Raw genomic sequence first — 22883 nt, 5'->3', positions numbered from 1 at the left:
AAGGGAGGACTGGGGAGGAGAGGGGAAGGGGAAGTGAGGGATTTGGTGTAGGGAGCGCTGGGAAGAGAGGGAGGGGGAAAGTGAACAAAAGTTGGCAGGGGTAGGAAGGCTGGGGAGTTTGGGGGACATCTCTAAGATGTTGCCAAGACCTGGGATAGGGGAAGCTCCAGGGAGTCATTGAAAATGACCCTAGCTGAGACTCCTAGCAGTGGGGGAGATGGAATCTGAAGAGGCCACCACCTGTAGCCAGGCAAGACTCCCAGCAGAAGAATAAAGAAACCAACTCACCATCAAAACCTTTGATCCAAAATTTGTCCTGTCTATAAGAAGTGCAGGGACAAAGGTGAAGCAGAAACTGAGAGAATGGCCATCCAAAAATTGTCCCAACTTGAGATCTATTCTGTGGGCAAGAACCAATCCCTGACGTGGTTAGTGATGCTCTGTTATGCTTATAGACAGGAGCCTAGCATAACTGTCCTCTGAGGGACTCTATCCAGCAGCTGACTGAAACAGACGTAGAGACTCACAACCAAACTTTAGATAGAGCTCAGGAAGTCTTGTGGAAGAGTTGAGGGAAGCATTGAAGAACCTAGAGGTGATAGGGACTCCACAGGAAGACCAACAGAGTCAACTAACTTGGACCCTTGGAGGTTCCCAGAGACTGAACCACTAACCAAAGAGCACACAAGGGCTGGACCTAGGCTTCCCACACATATGGAGCAGATGTGCATTTTGGTCTTCTTGTGGGTCTTCCAACAACTGGAGCTGGTCTTACTCTGACTCTATTGTCTGCCTGTGGATCCTGTTTCCCTAACTGGGCTGCATTTTCTAACCTCAGTAGGATAGGACTGCCTAGTCCCAAAGTGACTTGAGGTGTCAGGGTAGGTTGGTACCCAGGGGGAACCTCTCCCTTCTCAGAAGTGAAGAGGAGGAGGTAACGTGGGGAGTGTCCATGTGAGTGGGGACTTATAGTGGGGGAGGGGCATGGGGCTGGACCTGGATGTAAATTAAACAAATAAACAAACAAATGAAAAAAATTTTCATTTTTTTCCCAAAGGATGGGCCTTGGAGAAGAAGTTGATGTCTGAGCGATTGCTACTATTCCCTGGCCAAAGAGAATAATCCAGGAAACAAATATTTTCAGTAAATTAAAACAAGCAGCAATATGTTTTTATGCAGACTCATTTCTTTTCTTCTTGCCATTCATCTACCGAAGGAGACATTTCCCTCTAAATAGCCATTAGGATGTATTATTATCTTTGCTGTTAGTCCTTTCTGCGAATTGAGAGACTTACAGGTAACAAGCAAGAAAAAAAAAAGTCCCCTTGGGAAACTGACTTCAGAGAAAATTCCAACACCCATTGTTTTTCTTGATTTCTTTTTGGCAAGGGTTTCAAATTCTGGCTGTCGTTGCATAGTTTGAGTTTAATCCAATAGGAAAGGAGATTTCATCTTTATTTATAACTCCTGCTGACAGTCTCTTGCATGGGTGGGAGCCTAGGATTTCTGGAGCCAGCCTTGGCACCTGAGTTTTCGGGATGTAGAAGTCCCAGAGACTTCTGTAAGCCTTCTCGAGTGAGGACTATGTGTGTACCGCTGCCTCCTTCAGCAACAGGGTAGCCTCAGAGCTTCGTGATAAAGAAGTTTAAATTTCTTCTTAGCAGCTATGATTCTGCTAAGAATCATAGTCTTACTGATTAGCACATGAGCCTCCCAATTCCAACTTGCCTAGCACATGAGCCTCCCAATTCCAACTTGCCTTTCTTGTCAGAGAGAAGGTGAACGGTAACCTGTGACTTCTATTTTAAAGAATCTAATAGTTATCCATGTTCGTGGAATGCCAAGAATGATGTCACTAAGCCTCAAGTCAGGGTTGATGCAGGGTCTGTGTTCTCATATGCCCTCCTATATAGATGACAGAATGGAACGTTAGAGGGGTTAGCATCCAGTCAGTGATAACACATTCTACTAGATCAGTAGATGTAGAACACTCCAATGTGAACTGTCAACCAAAAGTTATATATTTAAACTTATATATGTATAAGAATTTTGAGAAACCCAAGCTTTTAACTCATTCTAGAATGAAAAAGAAAAGCAAATTGTTGGCATGGCACATCTCCCAATTTATTAAAAGAAGAAGAAGAAGAAGAAGAAGAAGAAGAAGAAGAAGAAGAAGAAGAAGAAGAAGAAGAAGAAGAAGAAGAAGAAGAAGAAGAAGAAGAAGAAGAAGAAGATGATGATTCGGGTAACAACTAAGGATCTAACTTTTTTTTTTTTTTTTACCAAAATAAAGTCTAGTAGACTTAAGAGGCATCCTCTAGGCAATAAAGCCAGATGCCTTTAATGAGTTCTGTTAGTTAGCATGGCATTACTCGTTGTGACAAGCAGTCTTGCAGTGGCTTAGCACATTGATTTCCCAAAACCAGTGAAGTCAGCACTCAGTCCCACACATTGAACTCTACCCCATACATTATTCATGGAAGGTGAAAATTTTGGAGAGTCTCAAAAAAATCCTCAATATCCAAAAAGAAAGCAATTTTTAATTAAAACGTAGAAACCATTCACACATGAGCATAGCATTTACCATTTTCACCTTCCTTCTTCCCATGCATCTCTGCCATATCAGGCTCCTCTTACTTCACCTCACATTTGTTAGCTTTTCTTTAATTATTGCACACACACACACACACTCACACACACACACACACACACACACACACTCACACACACACACAGAAAGAGAGAGAGAGAGAGAGACTGATAAACCCATTCAGGGTTGCTCTTATGTGCATTTGTTTAGGGCTCACTTCTTGGGACTGCACAACATATTGAGGGGGAAGCATATCCCGGAGAAAACCCATCCTTGTCTCTCAGTCTCTCAGCAGCCATTACTTGCCTCTAGTTCCTCAATCCAGGGTAGGACCTTGTGAAACACTCTCTAGGCAATAAATCTTCCAAATTGGCATGACACCTGGTGCTGCCATTGTGCTAGTCTTATTCAGGTGACCATATTTTTGAGATTTTTATGTCTGCAGTTTGCTAGTCATATATAGAAGACATTATCTTAAAGCAGATGTCCTGGTCCTCTTACAATCTTTCTGCCTCCCACCCCCCCCCCACATAATCTTAGGTGTAAGGCTTGTGTTATAGATGTGTTAATTGGAGTTGGCTAATTCAGGATCAGTTGTTTTCTGCCTTTTAACCAATTATAGATTTCTGTAATTGTCTCTGCTGCAAATGTAGCCTCTTTGATAAGAGAGCATAAGCTTTACTTAGCTGTGGTTATAAGGATTAGGTCTTAGAATGCAGCTAGAAATTATACTGTTCTAGGAAATTGACAGTATTAATTTCTCTTCTAGGTTCTGTGGCCTTACCAGCCACAAGTTCAGGGTTGGGTTAAAGGTAGAATAATGAAAACTAAATCATGTGGGCAAAATTTCAAAAAAGCAACTAAATCAAGGAGAATGTTACTTAAAAAACAATCCACATGTATAGTAGCTCTTTTCAGCCCAAGGGACAGGGATATTTGCTAATTTTATGGAGAGTGACCATGGAACTTGTTTTCAAAATATACAAGATTTTTCTTCATTGAATTAAGAGGTAGTATTACCTTACATTTCAAAAATATTAATAAGCAAAAGGAACTCTTCTGACAAGCTACAATAACATACTTGTAATATACATCAGGCTTTAAGTAACTTAATTTTCACTTGGTAAAGGCCTCTGTTATCACGTGGCAGATAAAGGCTAGCCTGGGATTCATGAGAGACGAGAGGATGGTCCTGAGTCCCCTATCATTACAAACTTCCTTAGATGGTCCTTCACAACAGATTTCAGTAACACTACCACCAGCTACTATCACACGAACATGTTTTATTTCACTCGTGGTAACTTCTTACATTCTGATATTTTGATTATTATGTTGGTGTCTCTTCTTCCCCCTAAACCATGTTGTAAGAGCCATGAGATCAGAGACCTCCTGAGATGCTTAGCTTTAATTATCAGCTTGACCCAATCTAGGATCACCTTGGGAGAGAGTCTCAATGATGGATTGTCTTAATCAATATGATTGATATAGGAAGATGTAGCCCACTATGGGTGGTGGTTCTCCTTAGACAGGGAATTCTGTAGTGTGTATAGGTGAACAAACAGAATTGGACACAAGCAAGCACACGGACACTCATTTCTCTCTGCTTTTGTGTATCTATTTACTGTAACAGTGCTTTTTTGGATTTTGTTGTTGTTGTTGTTGTTTCTATCATCTACCACCCCTCTGTACCCTTATTGTACCCTAATTCCTTCCAACCCCCCAACACTTGGTAGGAGAAAAAGGATGTTAGAGGGGAAATATGGATGTTCTGATGTTACCATTTGTCTCAAGCTCCTGTCACCATGGTTCTCCTACTTCTGTTGCTGTTAATATGGTAACTGGAATTTTGAGCTAAATAAACCCTTGCCACCTTTTCTTAGGATGCTTTTAGTACAGAATCATGAATGCTTGTCCCTGACGTTACATTTGCTCTTTTACTATTGCTGGATTGTTGCTTGCTGGATGGAGATATCCTGATGATGGAGATTGGACTTGCCCTCAGGAAGTTGACACCCCTAATCAGCTGGAAATAGTCTCAAGAGGTTTTTCCCTCTAACAGTCTTTCTCGCCTACCTAGTGTTGGGCGTTGGAAGGGATTAGGGTGGAATAAGGTAGAGAGGGGCAACAGATGATGGAAGCTAATATAGTATCCAAAAAGCACTGTTAGAGTAAATGGCTACAAAATAACTCCTGTACCTAAGGCTCAGGGAGCATTGCTGAAGAGGGGCCAGAAATATTCTAAGAGTCAGAGGTTCAGGGAGTTTGTTGTGAGATTATTTCCTGGTAATGTCAGAAGCTATGTCCATAAAGTCTCACCAACATGATTGCTAAACCACAAGCTGAACAAGAACAATGACAATAGACACGCCAAAACGGACATAGGGGAACCCACCCACATCCATCACAAAGAACTACAGGCAACTAAGGACTACTGAAGGTGAGAGATAGACACTTCTCCAGGGAGAAGCATGTCAACTGGCTTTCCAATACTAAATGGTTACCCTGAAAACATACATAAAAGTAACATTACATAGACTGTTGTATTTATGGATTTAGGAATCTCTCTCTCTCTCTCTCTCTCTCTCTCACTCTCTGTATTATATATATATATGTGTGTGTGTGTGTGTGTGCGTATACATGTATATATATGTATACATGTATATATATTTTAGAAGAGATAGCCAAATTAAAAATACAACATATATTATTTATATATTAATCATATAATATTCATATATATAAATTATCCCTAAAATATATTAAGAATCCCAAAATTTGAAAGAGAGGAAGGAGAAAATGTGGGAGGATGCAGAAGGAGAAAAGGGAGTGGAGGAAATGATGTACTTATATTAATCTCAATGAATAAAAGAAATAATTTAAAAAATTCTGTAAATAAGTAAATAGTTGAAACTTTATTGCTGATTTTCCTAAACTAGTCTTCCTTCACAGAATTCTTTCAAAGTGACTGGTATATTAATGCTCTCAGTCAATGGAAGCTATTATTATTTTATTTTATTACATCATCATCATTATCATTATTATTTATATTACATGATGTCCCTGGACTAGTGAATAATAAGCAAGAATAATTTAAATACCACATTTGTGCTTTTGATGAAAGAAACATTATTTTCCAATAAGAGAAACTTGAGGTGGATTATGCCACTGCATATAAGTGTTTGTTTATATGGGAATAAGCCTCATATTTCAAAAACTACTGTATTTTATACAAAATTTTATTATTCTTGATGGATAGTAGACTTAAAGGGAGTTCTGGAAGAGACCCAGGAAGACAAATTTTTAAAAAGGTCTCATTGTGTGCATAAGTGATTCTGGTATGTATGTGCCACAGTGTGCTTACATCACAGTGCACTATAGAGATGAGAAGACAACCACAGATGTCAGTCCTCACCTTCTGCTTTGTTTCAAAACATTATGTACACATATTAACTGGCTAACGAGAATCCAGGGATCCTCCTGCCTCATACTCCTCTCAGCTGTAGGGGATGGGGCTATGCACATGAGCTGTCATGTAAAATGTAGGTGCTGGAAATTTGAACTCAAGCCCTTTGGTTTGAGTGGCAAACACTACTTACTGAACCATCTTGCTAGCCCTGTGAGGACAGCCTTTTTTTTTTTTTTAATCTTAAGAACTCATAAGAACTCAGTGACTACACACACATAGGCACACACACACACACACACACACACACACACACACACACACACACACAGACAGACAGACAGACACACACACACACACACACACCCCTTAGAATAGATAGCCAAATTTAAAAACTACAATATACATATAGATACATATAGTTAGTGTGGATATCGGCAGATAGATGTGCCAGGTTTCAGATGGTACAGGAACGATTATGTAGTATATCAATTGATGGTGTTACCATGCACACCAGAGTTCTTGGTCATCTTTCTACGTCAAGAGACACTTTTGTAAATCTGATGTGGAGTGATTCATGATCCAAATTCAGGCCATGGCCCCTAATTTCAATAAGCTTTCTTTAAAATCCATGGTTTTTACCAAACTGTGTTTATTTTTAGATGCCGGGTCATATTTCTCCGGCAGCAATGCTCGTCACGTGATGTGATCATTATGAAAATCTGGAAGAGTCACACTGCACTTACTCCGAGCCAGCTCTTCCTCTTGACATTCCCCACACTTCAGTGCTTTATCATTCACCTGCATTTTAACATCTCTGAAATCAAGACGTCTTCTAATCAATATTTTGTGAAAATAGTACTTCCTTTTATTTTCGTAAAAGATGTTATTAAAGTAATGGCATCTTTCCATCCGTGGCAACCAAAGATTGGGAAAGAATAGTATTTGTAAGAAATGTGATAGACAGGTTTATAATCTGAGCGTGTTAAAACTTGTAAAAACGGGAAGAAAACAGTAAGATTTTGAAGTATGAAGGCAAAGATCATGAAGTTTCAGTTCACACAGAAGATATAACTATTCAGCAAAATAAATAATCTTCCTAGGACTCAAATGAATGCAATTGAAAACAAAAAGGGAAACCCTTTTTTGTCTTTCAAATTTGCAAATGATAATTTCTTTAGACTCCTTGGCTAATTTGTGTGAAACGAAGAGTGTCCTTGTCAGGAGCTGATGTGTAAATTGCTACAAAATTTCTGGATAGCGGTTTGGCAGCATAGGTTCCCATCTTATTTATCCTTTTAGGAATATATCATGAGAGAACAATCAGAAAGGAGTCCAAGTAAATTCTCAAAATAAGAACTATAAAAATAAAGGCACTAGAATTTACATATTTTATTTCAGTCATAAAGTGATCAAGGAAAATGATAATAAATATGCCAAGATGTTAATGAGGATTTTATTACTGCTCCTATCCACTTGTGATTATTAGGTAAACCAATGTATATTACTTTAATAATCAGATAAAAACTTAAAGTTTGAAAGAAAATGACCATCCAATATTCTGTTATAATTTCCATTTCTTCCCAATGGGAGAGAAAGGAAGTTATTCACTACAAAGCCTGCTTATAAATGATATTAACACACCAGAAACTATGCATGTAGCGCTTATGCATATTTGTGGAGCATACTGAGGATAGAATATTTCAATATTTTGAATTTTTAATACTTAACAGTACTGGTCTTTGCACTTAAACTTTGGGTGTAAATTGTTTGAAGCTAGTTTTATGATCATTTGCCTCATTTTGGCAAACTGGCTGATCACTGGTTAAATTCACCCAATGAAGCTTTGCCTTCCTGGCTGAGGAAGTGTTCCCTCTCCTCACTAAATGTGGGATTAGTCAGCTCTTTATTATCTCCTGTGAATAATAGTCGGATACTGTTCTTATCACATAAACATTTATCCAGAAAGCTCACCAAGACTCTAAGCTGCTAATGAAGGGTTATGTAACAAGAGTATTGAAAATTTCCCTTTTAATAGGATGCCAGCAATTAATTCAATACTGCAGTTCATAGAGCACTGTCCTGGAGGGCTTGGCTGAATTTTTTAAATTTAATTTTGTCTAGTTTTTGAGACTGTCATACATGGACATAAAATATTTTGATATTTACCCCACCCTGCTCAGCTTTTCCTAGAACCCATCCTGTCCTCTTTCAATGTCATGGTCTCCTCTTTTTATTTCTTTCTCCTTTATAACTCACTGAGAACAGTTAGGTCTGGCATATTCAGCAGAGAGGTGGGGCCATCCATTGAGCACAGGCAACCCATAACAGGCTGCATCCCTGAAGAGCCCTGACTCTTCCTCCTCCAGGAGCCCTCGGTTGTCTTAGCTGATTTTTAGTCTCCCTACCTCTATGCCTTACCTTGCAATCTTATTTTTGTTTATATTTTCAAATATAAGCCAAAGCACCTTGCTTTAGTTATGCCTTTGATATTAGGAAAAGGAAAACTAAACAATTAAATCGATCCTGCATTTATGCCCTGCATTTCTCCTATATTTTGATAACTTCCTTCCTATGCTATTTATTGTTTTACATATTTGCCTTTGGTATTTTCTTTAGGTATACTGACATAAGGAAACTCGAACATCTCATAAACTAGTGAGGTGGTAGAATGTGTGGGCAGATACCCTGCATGTGCAGACTTACATGAAAGGAAAGATTTAACTTCCCTTTTAGTTAAAATAAGTACCAAGTGTGCTTCGTTAGCCAGAGAGAGTTCAGGGAACCAGATGATGATGTCCAGGCATTAAAGTCAGCCATGCTTTAGAAAGGAGTGGGAAGAGATGGGCTCCCATTCATTGTAATCTCATAGTGACTCGGGCCCTCTTCACAGTCCTCCCCGTTCCTACTCCCAAGTCAGCCAAATGAACATCTCCTTCAGTAGACATGGATGTTACCTCATGATGCTGCAGTCACATGGTCTCACGTGGAAAGTGTGGGAAGGCATCAGGTGAATCTTTCTGAGTCACTTTTTTTTTTCTTCACGGTACCTTTCTGTTGTTACAACTTTGGTTTAGGCTGTGAGTATCACTGATGGTATTGTCTCTAACCCAGAAAGATGGCACAGAGAAGGCTCGTCTAAGTTGCCCTGTTTCTTTTATAAATCTCTGGGTTAATGTTTGCCTCAAATGACTTCTTTTGCATTCATTTCAAGTTGTCTTCTTGAGAATTTAGTGCTGTGGTCCAATATTTTATTGTTTGGTTAATACAGACCTGTGACACTTCCTTCTCAGATCTAAAATATCCCACTCTCTTGCCTCTGGGCTGTTACATATGTTCTTTTCCCATCTTATTTCACATGTTCACACTCTGTTATCACACATAAAGAAACAGTTAAACTTTACACAGACAAGATCTCAGAAAGTGGAACTCCCACTTGTTCTGTCCTAGAAAGCTTTGGAGAGCTGTGGAAAAGGGAAGGAGAAAAGAGAGGCTTGTGAGACAGCTTGCTGTGCTACAGTAGCCAAGGGAAGAAAGTCCTGTAAGGACAACTGTGCAGAACGATGGAGAGACCCAAAAGGAAGCGCTCCAGAGGCAAGAAAACGAAGCCCTTGAACGACACTATAGGTGAGCATTCGGCAGGCATTATGGATTAACCAATCCCAGAAGTCCATGCAAAGGGAAAACCTGTGAGCTGCTATCAGAGAAAAATATAATTCCTGCATACTGCTTAGCTCAACCAGCAAAGAATACTTGCATTGTTATTGGGGTGCAACCATTAGCTATTTCTTTTACCATAAATTGAGAGATAACTTTACGGACAGAGGATGTTTGAGCATCCGAAGGTATGAGGATGTTAACTTACCACCCATGCAAAACGGCAGCAAGGAAGATGTGTGCTTGATAAATCAAGAATATACATGCTGAAAAGTGAAGTGGAAATACCATAAGCTTTGGCTATAATTCAAAGCACTTGTGTCAGACCAGTATGGTTGGATGGGTCATGGGAGGAAACAACAGAATCAGTGTTGTCTTTCTATGGATGTCTTGAACCTTAGGAATATTATTTAGGGCTATTATTATTTTAGATTATTTTTTGACTTATTTATTTTTTGTTTGCCTTCTCTCTAAGGGTATTGGATTACCTAGAACTGGAGTTATAGACAGTTTTAAGCTGCCATGTAGGTCCTGGGAATTGAACATGGTCCTCTGGAAGAGCAGCTAGTGCTCTTAACCACAGAACCGTCTCTCCAGCCCCAACTTTAGGACATTTCAATAACTGTTATACAAAGATATGGATTTGTTCAATTTTAAAGACCAACTGAACATGCAGTGTGAATACAAAGCACCTACCACATCTGAGGCAAAATGCTCAACTCTCCTCCCAATCATACAACAGAATGGATAAAACAGAGTTCTGACACTCCTGGAACATGTCACTTTGGAGGATGGAAGGGGTGACCCTGGTCCAGGAAGAAACTTAAGTAAGTTTGAATTCAAACCATACAAACCTTAACTTTTGAAGAAAAAAGTGTAAAAGATAACACTGCTGAATTCATAATTCAAACTGAAAGGATGACGACAGCAAGTTACTGTTTGAGCACCTCCCTAACGGTTTACCTCAATAAAGCCACCCTGAGCACGGGATTACACCGAAGCACCAGTTACGATGCCTGTGGCTTACAGTCTGGTCTTGCCTCTTCTTACAAAAGCGACTGTTGGCTTTTGTACCAGATACTGTTATTCTTACAAAAAGGAACATAGGTTCCTGTTCCCTTTTGCCCAATAATTATCTAAGAGGATGCTGCAGAGACAGCCAAGAAGGACAGAAAAATAAGGAAATGAAAACAAAAGGGTCAGAGGCATGGAGGACAGAAAGAAGGACAACAGTACCACAAACGCTCTGTGTGAGGGCTCGGGGGACAGCCAGTCAAGTGTGTTTCTTGCTATTGTTGCATATTTTGCTTGGACATCGTGTCACTTCCTCTGTACTCTCTGTGCAAGAAATATTTGTGAGGAAGGTTAAAATCACTAAGAAGTTGTTTATGTGGCATCTTTCTTGGCAAGAGGCACACAGGCACACACATTTTATGTGCCTCTGGACATTTGAACAGATAGGTAACTTACAGCAAGATGAAGTAGCCATCTATTGTGACCACACATTGGAAGTGGCTGATTACTGTTTTTTAGTGGTATGTGCATGTGTGTGTGTTGGGTGTGTGTGTGTGATGTGCCCGAGTGTGCAAACATTCCACACATATGAAAAACTGTCGTTGTGTGTACAGTGTGTACAGATAGTGCTTTCCTTCCTCTGACATTCAGGTTAATTTTTTCCCCATGCTGAATTAGGCTACTAAGAAATGGAGAGATTAATCTAGGCCTGAAGGAGGAAGGCAACCCCTTAAAAATATCCTATTGCATTTTTGACATTGGCCGGAAAACCTGTGAGATTCAGTCTTCACTAGCATGGAAGCTCAACCCAGAGACTGGTTCATTCAATTAAAATAGATTAGTGTGCCACTCCGTTAAAACAGAAAGGCCAGTAAGATAGCTCAGTGGGTAAGGACACTTGCCACCAAGTTTGACAACTTGAGTTCAAATCTTGGGACTCACATGTTGGAAACAGGAGACCCCTCGTACTTTGTTCTCTGCCGTGTACACACACGTAAAGGATAAAATATTTAAAAATGTAAAATAAATGTGTAAATGAACAAATCCAGTGTTTTCTTCTATTTGTGTACTATCCTAAATTGAAAACATTTGTGGCTGATGCATATTAGACAGACTGAATGACAGCACAGGACACATGACATTCTCCTGGTACCTCTCTATGTGTGCAGGTACAGGTACAAATATACCACACTTATACACATGCACATATGTGCATTCTTACACACACATTACAAAAATAAAAAATAAAAGTTAGAAAGCAGTTTTGAGCAATTCTGCTCCCTGCTTGGAGTAGGACTTCTGAAGCAGGATGTGTCTCCCTAGCTTCTGGGAAGAGAGCAAGAGAGGAAAGCACTTAGATAGAGAAGCCCCCACAACCACAGACCCACACCCGAGAGTGCAGGTGGCCTGGAGATGTCAATCTAGCACACCTGGCTGCTTCTCTCCAAAAGTCCGGTAGACATAGCACCATCTTTCAAGTCTCAGCTCTAGGGCCATCCTTTGGATGCAATCTTTCTGATAGTCTTTGGATTTCTTTCTCTTGTATTTTTCCCTTTCCAAGTCTAGTTGACTGGGGAACTGAAGAGCATAGATTTTCCAGCATTTATGCAGGTCTCTATAGTAGCATTAAGCAGTGTTCCTAGAGTATCATCATTTTCCCATGATCCTAAGAGGGTTTGGAAGGGCTTGGAGCTTACAGCATGCTTGCATGGGAATTGTTCTCACCTAGATTCCGAGATGGGAGAAACAGGCCCATGGGGAGGCCTAAACACATGAGTGGAATGTCTCCCTCAGGCAGGAAATGCATAGTCGTCCTTTCTTCTTCTGGTTCCTCTCCTCCATTTGGTATAACCAGTCATCCTTCCTTAGAAAAGACACGTTAAACGTTTAACAGTGAGTTTAGTCTTGTTGGAGGACTTCACAGGTAGAACAAAGCAAATTCCCCCAGGGTAGGACATTTCTTTGCCATTCAAAGTGTGGCTTAGGGGCTGAATGGTCAGGCCAGTCGGTGTGGTTCTGATTAGGCAAGCAAGAGGGCCTGACTTTGACCCCCAGAACTCAATGGAGAGCAGATCATAGTGACATATGCTTATAAGCCCAGCATGGGGTGGGATGTGGGGGGCAGACAGGTCATTCTGGTACTTACCAGTCAGCCAACCTAGCACAACTGGTAAGCCTGGAGTCTCAGGGAGAGAGATACTGTCTCAGACAATGAAAAAAAATGAAACAAAAAATTAACAAGATTGACAGCTCTGGAAGAAAGACAACTGAGGTTGACATTTGGTGGCCATGTACAGTGGCACACACACACACACACACACACACACACACACACACCACACACACACACACACACACACACACACTATACACCACACACACACAATATATACCATACACATGCACACACCACACACACACACACACACACACACACACACACACCCCCACACACCCCACACACACACATATATCACATAACACACACACACCCCCCCACCCCACACACACCACACACACACACCCCACATACACACATATCACATATCACACACACACACACCACATATCACACACACACACATAACACACCACACATATACACCACATATATACACACACACACACACACACCACATACCACACACACACACACCACATACCACACACATACACACACACACACACCACACATATATACACACACACCACACAGTGGCAAGTAGCAGTGATAATAATAATATAATGCGGCTTATGTATCCAGCTAACCTGAATGTTATTAGTTTGAAAGTGGTATAGACAAAATAGTTCATTTGAGAACATTTTTGTTTTGCACATTTGAAGAGTCTCATGGCCTGCTGCTTCTGCTATTGTTTAATTATCAGCATCCAGGTATCAGGCCAGAAAATGTGGATCAGTCCGCCCTCGTGTGTGAAGGTTGATGCAATTGGTTATGTAACTTTGAGATGCCCCAGTTTTATTTCACCAGACTCTCGTTATGAAACAACCGTGCCACTGAGGAAGGATAGCAAAGTGATAGCTGTCAATAAAAGTAGTGGATTCCACCACTGGCCTTGGCCTCAGTGGATTATTAAACACTTGCCCAGTCTGCTTAAAGAAGAGGATGCTTGACTTCTCAGCCTGGGCACCACCACCACCACCACCACAACCACCACCACCACCACCATCACCACCACCACCACCATCACCACCACCACCACCACCACCACCACCACCACCACCATCACCACCACCACCATCACCACCACCACCATCACCATCACCACCACCACCATCACCACCACCACCACCATCACCACCACCACCACCACCACCACCACCACCACCATCACCACCACCACCACCACCACCACCACCACCACCACCACCATCACCACCACCACCACCACCACCACCACCACCATCACCACCACCACCATCACCACCACCACCACCATCACCACCACCACCACCATCACCACCACCACCATCATCATCATCACCACCACCATCACTGTTTTGGTAGCAGTGGTCAGACACTAATTCTGCAGCTAAGTACCCTAGATATAAGGGCAAATCCCTAAGATTTTGCTACTTCCTTCCTTCCTCACAGCACACTCATTTAGCTATCACATACTGTCAATCTTTTCCTGTTGCTGGTATGGCTTACCCTGACGAGAGTAACCTAAGGGAGAAAGAGTTTATTCTCGCTCACATTTCAAGGCTATAGTTTTCCAGCAGGGGGAAAGCTGAAGGGGCAGGAACTTGAAGCGACTGGCCATATCTTATCTACAACCAGGAAGTAGAGAGCAATGACCCAACCCTGCCGCGCTGCCTGCCCTCGTTCTCCATTTTATACCGCCCGGGATCCCACACTCAGGGACTAGTTCCACCCATAACTAAGATGGGTCTTTCCACCTCAGCAAACGTATTCATGATAACCCCTCACAGAATCTAGATGGTCCCCCACTAGAGTGCCTGGAGGCTTGTTTCCTTGGTGATTCTGCATGGACTCCTCTCACTGGCGTCCGTGCCTGACGGCACATGCGCAGGCAACAACATTAATGGAGCGCAGGCCACTGTCCTCGGAGTTTTAGAAACTTAAACACACCTCTCCCCAGAGTAACTAAAGCCTTCGCACCATGTTTTACGTGCCGAGCCCTAACTACGCAAAGGTGTACAGCACATATCCTTTGCATTCACGACCACGACCTCATAGCAAGCAAAAGCTAACAGTGCCCACCTTTATCCTCCCGTGATCCCCAGCTACTGCGTTTTCATGTGTGAGAAGTCCAAGGTTAAAAGTACACCGTGTGAGACTTTATCCTTCTCGAGTCTTACCTCCTACCTAAAGTCTAAGACTGAAGGTGAACGTGAGTGTTGAGATGCCCTAGTTTCCTTCTGCCTAACGACCACTACGAGACATCACTCTCATAAGTTATAGAAGCTCCCAATTTCTATCTGCCTTTCCACTGGTTTTGAATTAATTACTTCTGGTCTGGTTGCTTGGTTCAGTGGGAAAAGATTTTAATTTCTTCTTTGCCAAAAGCCCTCCTACGTCGATGCTTTCCCCCTCCCCTCACTGACAGAGTAGCCACAAAATTTCCTTCCTCCACAACCCTCCTCCAGTGAATGCTGAGATCTAGAATCTATAGCCGGCACGTGAAGAACGATTGTCTACGCCTCCCTCCCGGAGTCCTGGGAGTCAGGAGCCTCTGCTCTAAGAGCTCGCAAGCTCAGGCAGGACCCTCAGCTGCTTTCACTGAAAGCTCCTGTGTGGGCGTGGTTCACTAAACCTGTCACTCAGCAAGGATAGATGCCTCCAAAGCTTTCCACTCACCCTGAAGTGGCCACCATTAGAAGCATATCTATAACCAGAACTGAAAAATCCGGCAGAAGGCTAGGGGGGCTTTCCCAAGAAGAAACCTCTGAAGTGTGGGTGTCAGAGGAGAGTTGTAGCGGCTTCGTCACATTTGAAGTCAAGCCTTGCCTTTGCTAGCACCGAGAGAAGGCACTTGGCTGGTGCCTTGTGTGTTTGTGTGTGTGTGTGTGTGTGTGTGTGTGTGTGTGTGTAGTGTGTGTGTGTGTGTGTGTGTGTAAGTGTGCATATGTGTATATGACCATCTGGTGATCAGAGGTAAAGGTTGGATATCTTCTGCGATTGGTGTCTACATTACTTTTAAAATAATATTTCTATTTTCTCTTTGAGAATTTCACTCTTATGGTATATTTTGCTCGCATTAATTCCCCTTCCCCAGCTCCTCCTAGACTGCCCTCTCCTCCTCACCCAGCTTCATGTTTCATTGTCTTTTTTTTTTAATTTTAAAATTTTTTTAATTTATTTTTTTATTACATATTTTCCTCAATTACATTTCCAATGCTATCCCAAAAGTCCCCCCTACCCTCACCCCCATTCCCCTACCCACTCATTCCCATTTTTTTTGGCCCTGGCGTTCCCCTGTACTGGGGCATATACAGTTTGTGTGTCCAATGGGCCTCTCTTTCCAGTGATGGCCGACTAGGCCATCTTTTGATACAAATGCAGCTAGAGACAAGAGCTCCGGGGTACTGGTTAGTTCATAATGTTGTTCCACCTATAGGGTTGCAGATCCCTTTAGCTCCTTGGGTACTTTCTCTAGCTCCTCCATTGGGAGCCCTGTGATCCATCCAATAGCTGACTGTGAGCATCCACTTCTGTGTTTGCTAGGCCTCGGCATAGTCTCACAAGAGACAGCTACATCTGGGTCCTTTTGATAAAATCTTGCTAGTGTATGCAATGGTGTCAGCGTTTGGAAGCTGATTATGGGATGGATCCCTGGATATGGCAGTCTCTAGATGGTCCATCCTTTCGTCTCAGCTCCAAACTTTGTCTCTGTAACTCCTTCCATGGGTGTTTTGTTCCCAATTCTAAGGAGGGGCATAGTGTCCACACTTCAGTCTTCATTCTTCTTGAGTTTCATGTGTTTAGCAAATTGTATCTTATATCTTGGGTATCCTAGGTTTTGGGCTAATATTCACTTATCAGTGAGTACATATTGTGTGAGTTCCTTTGTGAATGTGTTACCTCACTCAGGATGATGCCCTCCAGGTCCATCCATTTGAGACCTAATTTGTCAATGGATTTGGAGTTTACCGATTCAGCTAGGCTGACTGGCCAGCAAGCCAGGGGTTCTTCTGTCATCGACTCTTCAGTTTTGCGACCACAGGTGCTAACCTCAGCCCTAAGGCTTTATTTAGATGCCCCAGGAGTTTTATGTAGGTGCTGGGGTTTGAACTCAAGTCTTCATATTTGCGTGCTGAGCACTTCATAGGCTGAGCACTTCTCCCCAGACTGCCTTATGCATTTTTTTTTGAAAAAAGGTTTGTTTATTTGCTCTGTATACTACAGTGTACTGTCTGTACGTATGCTTGCACATCCAAAGAGGGTACCAGTTCTCACTATAGCTGGTTATGAGCCCCATGCGGTTGCTGGGATTTGAACTTGGGACCTCCGGAAGAGCAGCCAGTGCTCTTAACTGCTGAGCCGGATCTCCAGCCCCACCTTTCACATGTTTAAAGCAACTGTACCTACAAAACTTCTGGATCCTCTTTTACCATGGCTACTTTTCGATACGATGTACAGTGGAACATTCCTGATTGCCCCTGATAGACCCACAGAAGAACACAGTCTCCAACTTCAGCTGATTAAAATTCTGGGGGAAAAAAAAGGCTGTTTCTTTGTTCCTGCATGTGGTTTCATTTTAGGCTTTCTGAGAAAATTCCTTGAGAGGGAGGGGGGAAAATCCCACTTTGGGTTCTATAACATGTCTGCTGAGATAGAGCACTGTAGGGAATGGTACAAGGCTAACGTTGGCTGGGAGAACTGGGCACTCTATTGCCGTTTCTCACTCTGAGATGCAGAGATAGCTGACTGCATCTCTAAGTGTTTCCTTCCATCCTCCATACCTCCTTAAGGACTTAAGGAGCCATTTCCTTCCTAGGTTGAAGTCTTTCCATGTGTCTATTTACTACTCGGTTAAGTGTCATTGCATGTGTTTTATCTGGCTAATGTAGTTTCAGTGTACAACTGATGTATTAGTGCTTAATAGCTATGAGATCAAAATCAGCTCCGATAGGGAGACCTGGTCAAGTTCTATGACCTCTATGAACCATGGTGTCTTTAAAGAGGGCTTGTTGATTCTGCTCGCATGGTGATGAGAAAATACATGTCTTCGAGATACACAAATGATGATTTCATTGTATTGAAGTGTATTTTTAAAAGATTTATTGTTTTATTCGTGTGTGTGTGTGTGTGTGTGTGTGTGTGTGTGTACACGCGAGTGCTACATGTGTGCAGGTGCCCACAAAGGCCAGAAGAGGGCCTCAGACCCCTTCAAGTTGGAAACTCATGAACTTGTGAGTGGCCCAACATGGGTGCTGGGAATTGTACTCAGGCTCTCTAAAACAAGTTCTCTTAGCCCTTCATCTATTTCTCCAGCCCTGAAATTTATTTTAGATGCTATTTTGGAGAGTCTTTAGGTTCACAGAAACGTTGTGAGGAAGGAGATATCCCGCACACTCTGCTCAGGCACAGCCCCCTCCATAACAACACTAAGACAGACTGCCGCCATGTTAAACAACACTAAGACTGCCGCCATGTTAAACAACACTAAGACTGCCGCCATGTTAAAATGTATTTCTACTCCCAGACTTCATAACTTCTACTTTCTTTTCCTTAAAAAACATTTTATCTCTTGTCTGTGGTGAAATAAAATTACCCTTTAGCCATTTGAAAGTTGTTTTCTGTTTCAACAAAATGTCGCCCTGGCCATCCTGAAACTCCCTCATAGACCAGGCTGGCCTCAGACAGAGGTCTTCTGTCCCTGCCTCCTGATTAAAGGCTGGGATTAAAGGCGTGCACCACCTCACCCAGCCATGTGTTCTGGCTTTGCTCTTTAGGTGTTTTGCTTGAACATACTAATTTCCTCTATATAAGCACCTTACAGTTGTATCTCCTTTTCTTGTTTTAAAAAATGTAATTTTTTTGTCTTTTATTGCCACAGTATTTTCTTGATTTTAATTTCAATTCTATTTAAATGTTTTTGAAATTTTGGTTTTTTATTACTATTTTCATTGTTTTGCTTCTTCTCCTAGATAGAAATATGTTTTAATAAGTTCTTCAGTCTATGATTTATTTCCATGTGAGGTAGTTTTAAAAGGTGTCTATGATTATTGTAACTTCCTACTAAGTCTCAAAATGGATAGCATTAGCCCTCTGACTTTGTTACTTCTTGCAAAACCATTTTATACTTCCATAAAAAGTTTAGAATCAACACCTCCTTGGTTTTAACAAACCACCTGCTGAGATTTTTATTGAAATTCAACTTAAGTCATTCAGGACAAACTGACATCTTAATACACATGCAGACTAATGGATAACATAGATCTTTCCGTTTCATTATATCTTTTCAAAAATATAATTTCTCAGCAATGTTTTATAGTTTTCCATCTATAGGGCTTTTGTATCTTGGTAAGATTCATACCTAATATAACAGTTTTATGATATTGCAAATGGTTTTCTTTTTCTATATTAATCCCAATTATTCATTTCCAGTGTACGGAAACAGAAACAAAGTTAATTTTTGTACATTGATCTTACCACAACCCCATAGCTCCCACTCATTTGCTCTATTTTCACATTGCATAGAATTTTCTACATCGATTATGATGTCATGCATGAATAAAAATAACTTTACTTCTTTCAAATGTGTCTAACTTCTTACCCCTTCTTGTTCCTCAGTTTATTGACAGAGACCTCTATTTTAATGTGGAATAAAAATAATGAAAATATATGTCTTAGTTTTTTTTCTGATGTTATAGGAAAATTACATATATTTCATTACTAATTATGATGCTAACCTTAAGTTAGGGAGATTTCCTCAATGTTTTCATTTAATTTAGGAATATATGTAGAGGGTGCCACGAACATTTTTCATCTTTAGTTTTTAATATGATCAATTAGGGTATTTAATCTGTAATGTTAAGTCAATTTGGAATTTCAGGGAAGAGCACAAAGTACTGTCTTTTATATCTTGTTGATGTGATCTGTTATGTATGTTTATGAGAGACATTGTCTATGGCTTTCCTTTTCACAGTGTGTATAGACTTTTCTCTTAATGCCAGGGTCATGCTGGCTTTCTACAACAAGTTAATTGTAAACTGCTTGCCTCTCCAGTTTTCAGGAAGAGTGTAAAATTGTGTAAATTTGTATAAAATTGATACCATTTTTTTAAAAGATACTTTGGACCAAATGGCTTCTTTACAGATTTTTTATTTATCTGTTTCTCCTTCATGAGTATTTGGCTGTTCACATCTTACAAGATATTTGTTGTTTTCCATCTAAACTATCAAATGTATTGGCTGTGAAGTTGTTTATGCTAGTCTTTCAGTGTTTTCTTAAACTGTACCCTCTGTAACACTGTAGATACTACACTATAAAAACTGCCCAAGTACCATCAAATGATATCTTAATGTTTATTCCATTTAAAACATTTTATTTTCTTTCTCATCAATTTTTTTCTGTGACCAGTTGAGTAATAAGAAGTAAAATATAAGTTCCCAGGCATTTGAGAATCTTGTAGGTATCTTACCAATTCCTAATTTATTTGTTCTTTGGTTCAAAAGGATAGTTAAAATGATTTGAATAATTTTAAATTAATTTGCATCTGTTTAATTATCTAAAATATAGTGTCTATTGGTAAAGTCCATGTATTACAAATATGGAGAAGATCAAGGGTTGTTCCAGTCTTTTCTATTTCTACTTGTTTACTTGTGTCTATTCTTGGTTGGGGACTACAGAACCATCTGAGTGTAATTGCGCAGTCGGGTGTCCTTCAGTTCTTAGCTTCATTGCACCCTAGACATTGGAAGGTGCTGGGCCTCTTTATTAATTACTCTTTTCCTGGAGGTGAAGTGACTTTCTGTATTGCGTGTAGCATTCCTTTTTCTGAAATCTGCTTTGGCTGACTTTCTCTGGAAGCTTATTTTCCTGCTAACGTTACTTCTAGTTTGTGTTCTCTTACTTTCAATGTTTTCTTTTATGTTTATGGCAGCCTTCTTGATTACGGTACACAACTGACACATGTTCTAAAGCAAATTGTCTTTGGTAATTTTAAGCCTATAGGCATGTGTCAGGCTTAAAGACTTTTTGTAGTCCTTCACCAGATGCCATATCGTGCAACCTTAAATCAATGAGTTAAAATTAAGCAATTACTTTGGGGCCTGTTTGCTTATGATTGTACCCAAATTCAATAATTATTATTTTTAAAATATTATTCTATTTCATTTCTCTCCTTTTCTACAGAAGCACTCTTTCACATACATATTCATTAAGCTGTTCCAAGTTTCCCTTCTGTTTACTGGATCTTCGTTTACATCTTTTTAGTTTTCTCCCTCTTCTGAGCTTCATTTTGGAAACGTTTTTTGTTCAGTGTCCTCTAGTTAGTTCCTTATCCTCTCCTCCCCCTCCCCCGCCATCCCACCCCCACCCCACACAGGGTCTAACCACCTCTAATCCCATCAGGCATGTTCCACACTGCCATTCATTGCAAACTTCATCCCATTGAGTGGTTACTGGATTTGTTTTACAATTTTTGTATCTCAGCTTGGCATGTTAATTTTTTTCTCAAGCTTAAACACAAACACAAATATACACACACACACACACACACACACACACACACACACACACACGGAGGAAAGGGCTGGGAGATGGTTTCACGGGTAAAAGCACTCGGGTCACACTAGTGAACACCCGAGTTCAAGTTCTCAGAACCCGGGTAAGAGCCAGGCATTGTTGTAGACACCTGTAATTCTAGTGCTGGGCGTAGGTGTGGGGGTGGGTCCCAGGCACTTGCTGGCCACTCAGCTTAGACAAAATGGGTTTTGAGGGACTGTGTGCACAAGTAAGGTGAATAGAGAACGAGGAATCCTGCTGTCAATTCTGACTTCCACGGGTGCATGGGTATGCTACACACAAAAGAGAAATTTAAACAAAACGTGGGGAAGATGCTGTGGCGTTCTGGACAGCAGTTCATCCTCCCAGGGCAAAGGATAAGCAAGATTACCGTCTAGCATGGTGCGCTTCTTTTTACATCACTTTGCAGAGCCTGGGTGAACCAAGACTCAGGAGCTAAGTGAACTAAATGTTGATCCTTGCCCATTGCTATGTTTGTCCCTGGCCCAGAAGTTATGTGTTCTCTTCCAGTGTCTGTGACCCATGCAGACTGATTACTGGCTTACAGGGGAAATTTCATACCCTTCATCACTCTTCACGGAAGGGTTCTGTGTCAATATAGGCATTCATTAAAAGAAAGTTCGTCTGTGTTTTGTATTAACTTCACTGTGTAGATAAGGGACCTCTTAGGTTGAATGCGTTTCTGTTAGGTTACTATCTTTATTTATGTCTGAGGGCTGGAGTTGGAAGTCTTCCAGGAAGGCGATCAGAAAGGAAAGATGGATATAAAGTTAGCACAGCAAGGTCAGACTGGAGCACACGGGCATGCGTTATGATCCACTGTGATAGACTGGATTTGATGTCAGCCTTACTGCCCTCAACCTTGAAGCAATGAGAAGCTGGACCAGGAGTCAGAGAAGGTGAGAAAGGTACCAAATGAAGCGTGATTATTTTCCTATCTGCGAAGTATGTCCATAAAGGGACACAAAAGCATGCGTATAAGAAGTTCCTAGTCATACCTTGTGTTCTCAGCTTTGTGATGATGATCATGGTGATGATGGTGATGGTGGTGATGATTTAGATGCTGTTTCTCATTCTTTCTCTAGTAATACTTAAAAGAAAGAAAAGCACAACGACACAGTCTTTAACTTCAAATGGAAATACAAAGAAAGGAATTATTCTTGAGAACATAATTTATCCTGTCCTAATGTACATATTCTGGAGTCACTTCCACCATAGCCTTTGAGATGTAGAATGAATGTTCAGGAGTCGTTGTCGTGCTCTGCCTGAACCTAGGCAAACCACTTCCTGAAGTGGACCCTGTCCTGTGGTCACGTGCTGTTTCTGACCAGCACTGCACTGACATGGCTGCTTGCTGTGCAGTGGTGACGCAGAAAACAAACACAGGCCGTATAATCCACTAAGATGGAGAGAGCGGCACAGACCTAAATCTCAGCCTGTTTCCAACAGGAGCCAAGGGCTGGTGTTTTCCCGCTGGCTTCCTC

General features: G+C 41.1%; 1 long non-coding RNA gene across 1 annotated transcript; it reads right to left on the bottom strand.

Moving 5' to 3' along the window:
• Window positions 1–7364: 7364 nt before the first annotated feature.
• Gm26544 lies at window positions 7365–22707 on the bottom strand. The gene is made up of 6 exons (XR_375975.2): window positions 22398–22707; window positions 12811–12863; window positions 12390–12528; window positions 10347–10456; window positions 9859–9916; window positions 7365–9457 (listed from the first exon to the last, which is right to left on the bottom strand). It is a non-coding gene; the product is annotated as a predicted gene, 26544 (long non-coding RNA).
• Window positions 22708–22883: the final 176 nt, after the last annotated feature.

This window comes from Mus musculus, chromosome 3 (genome assembly GCF_000001635.26).
Source record: "Mus musculus strain C57BL/6J chromosome 3, GRCm38.p6 C57BL/6J".
Lineage (NCBI taxonomy): Eukaryota > Metazoa > Chordata > Mammalia > Rodentia > Muridae > Mus > Mus musculus.
This window is presented reverse-complemented; position numbering and strand designations above follow the sequence as displayed.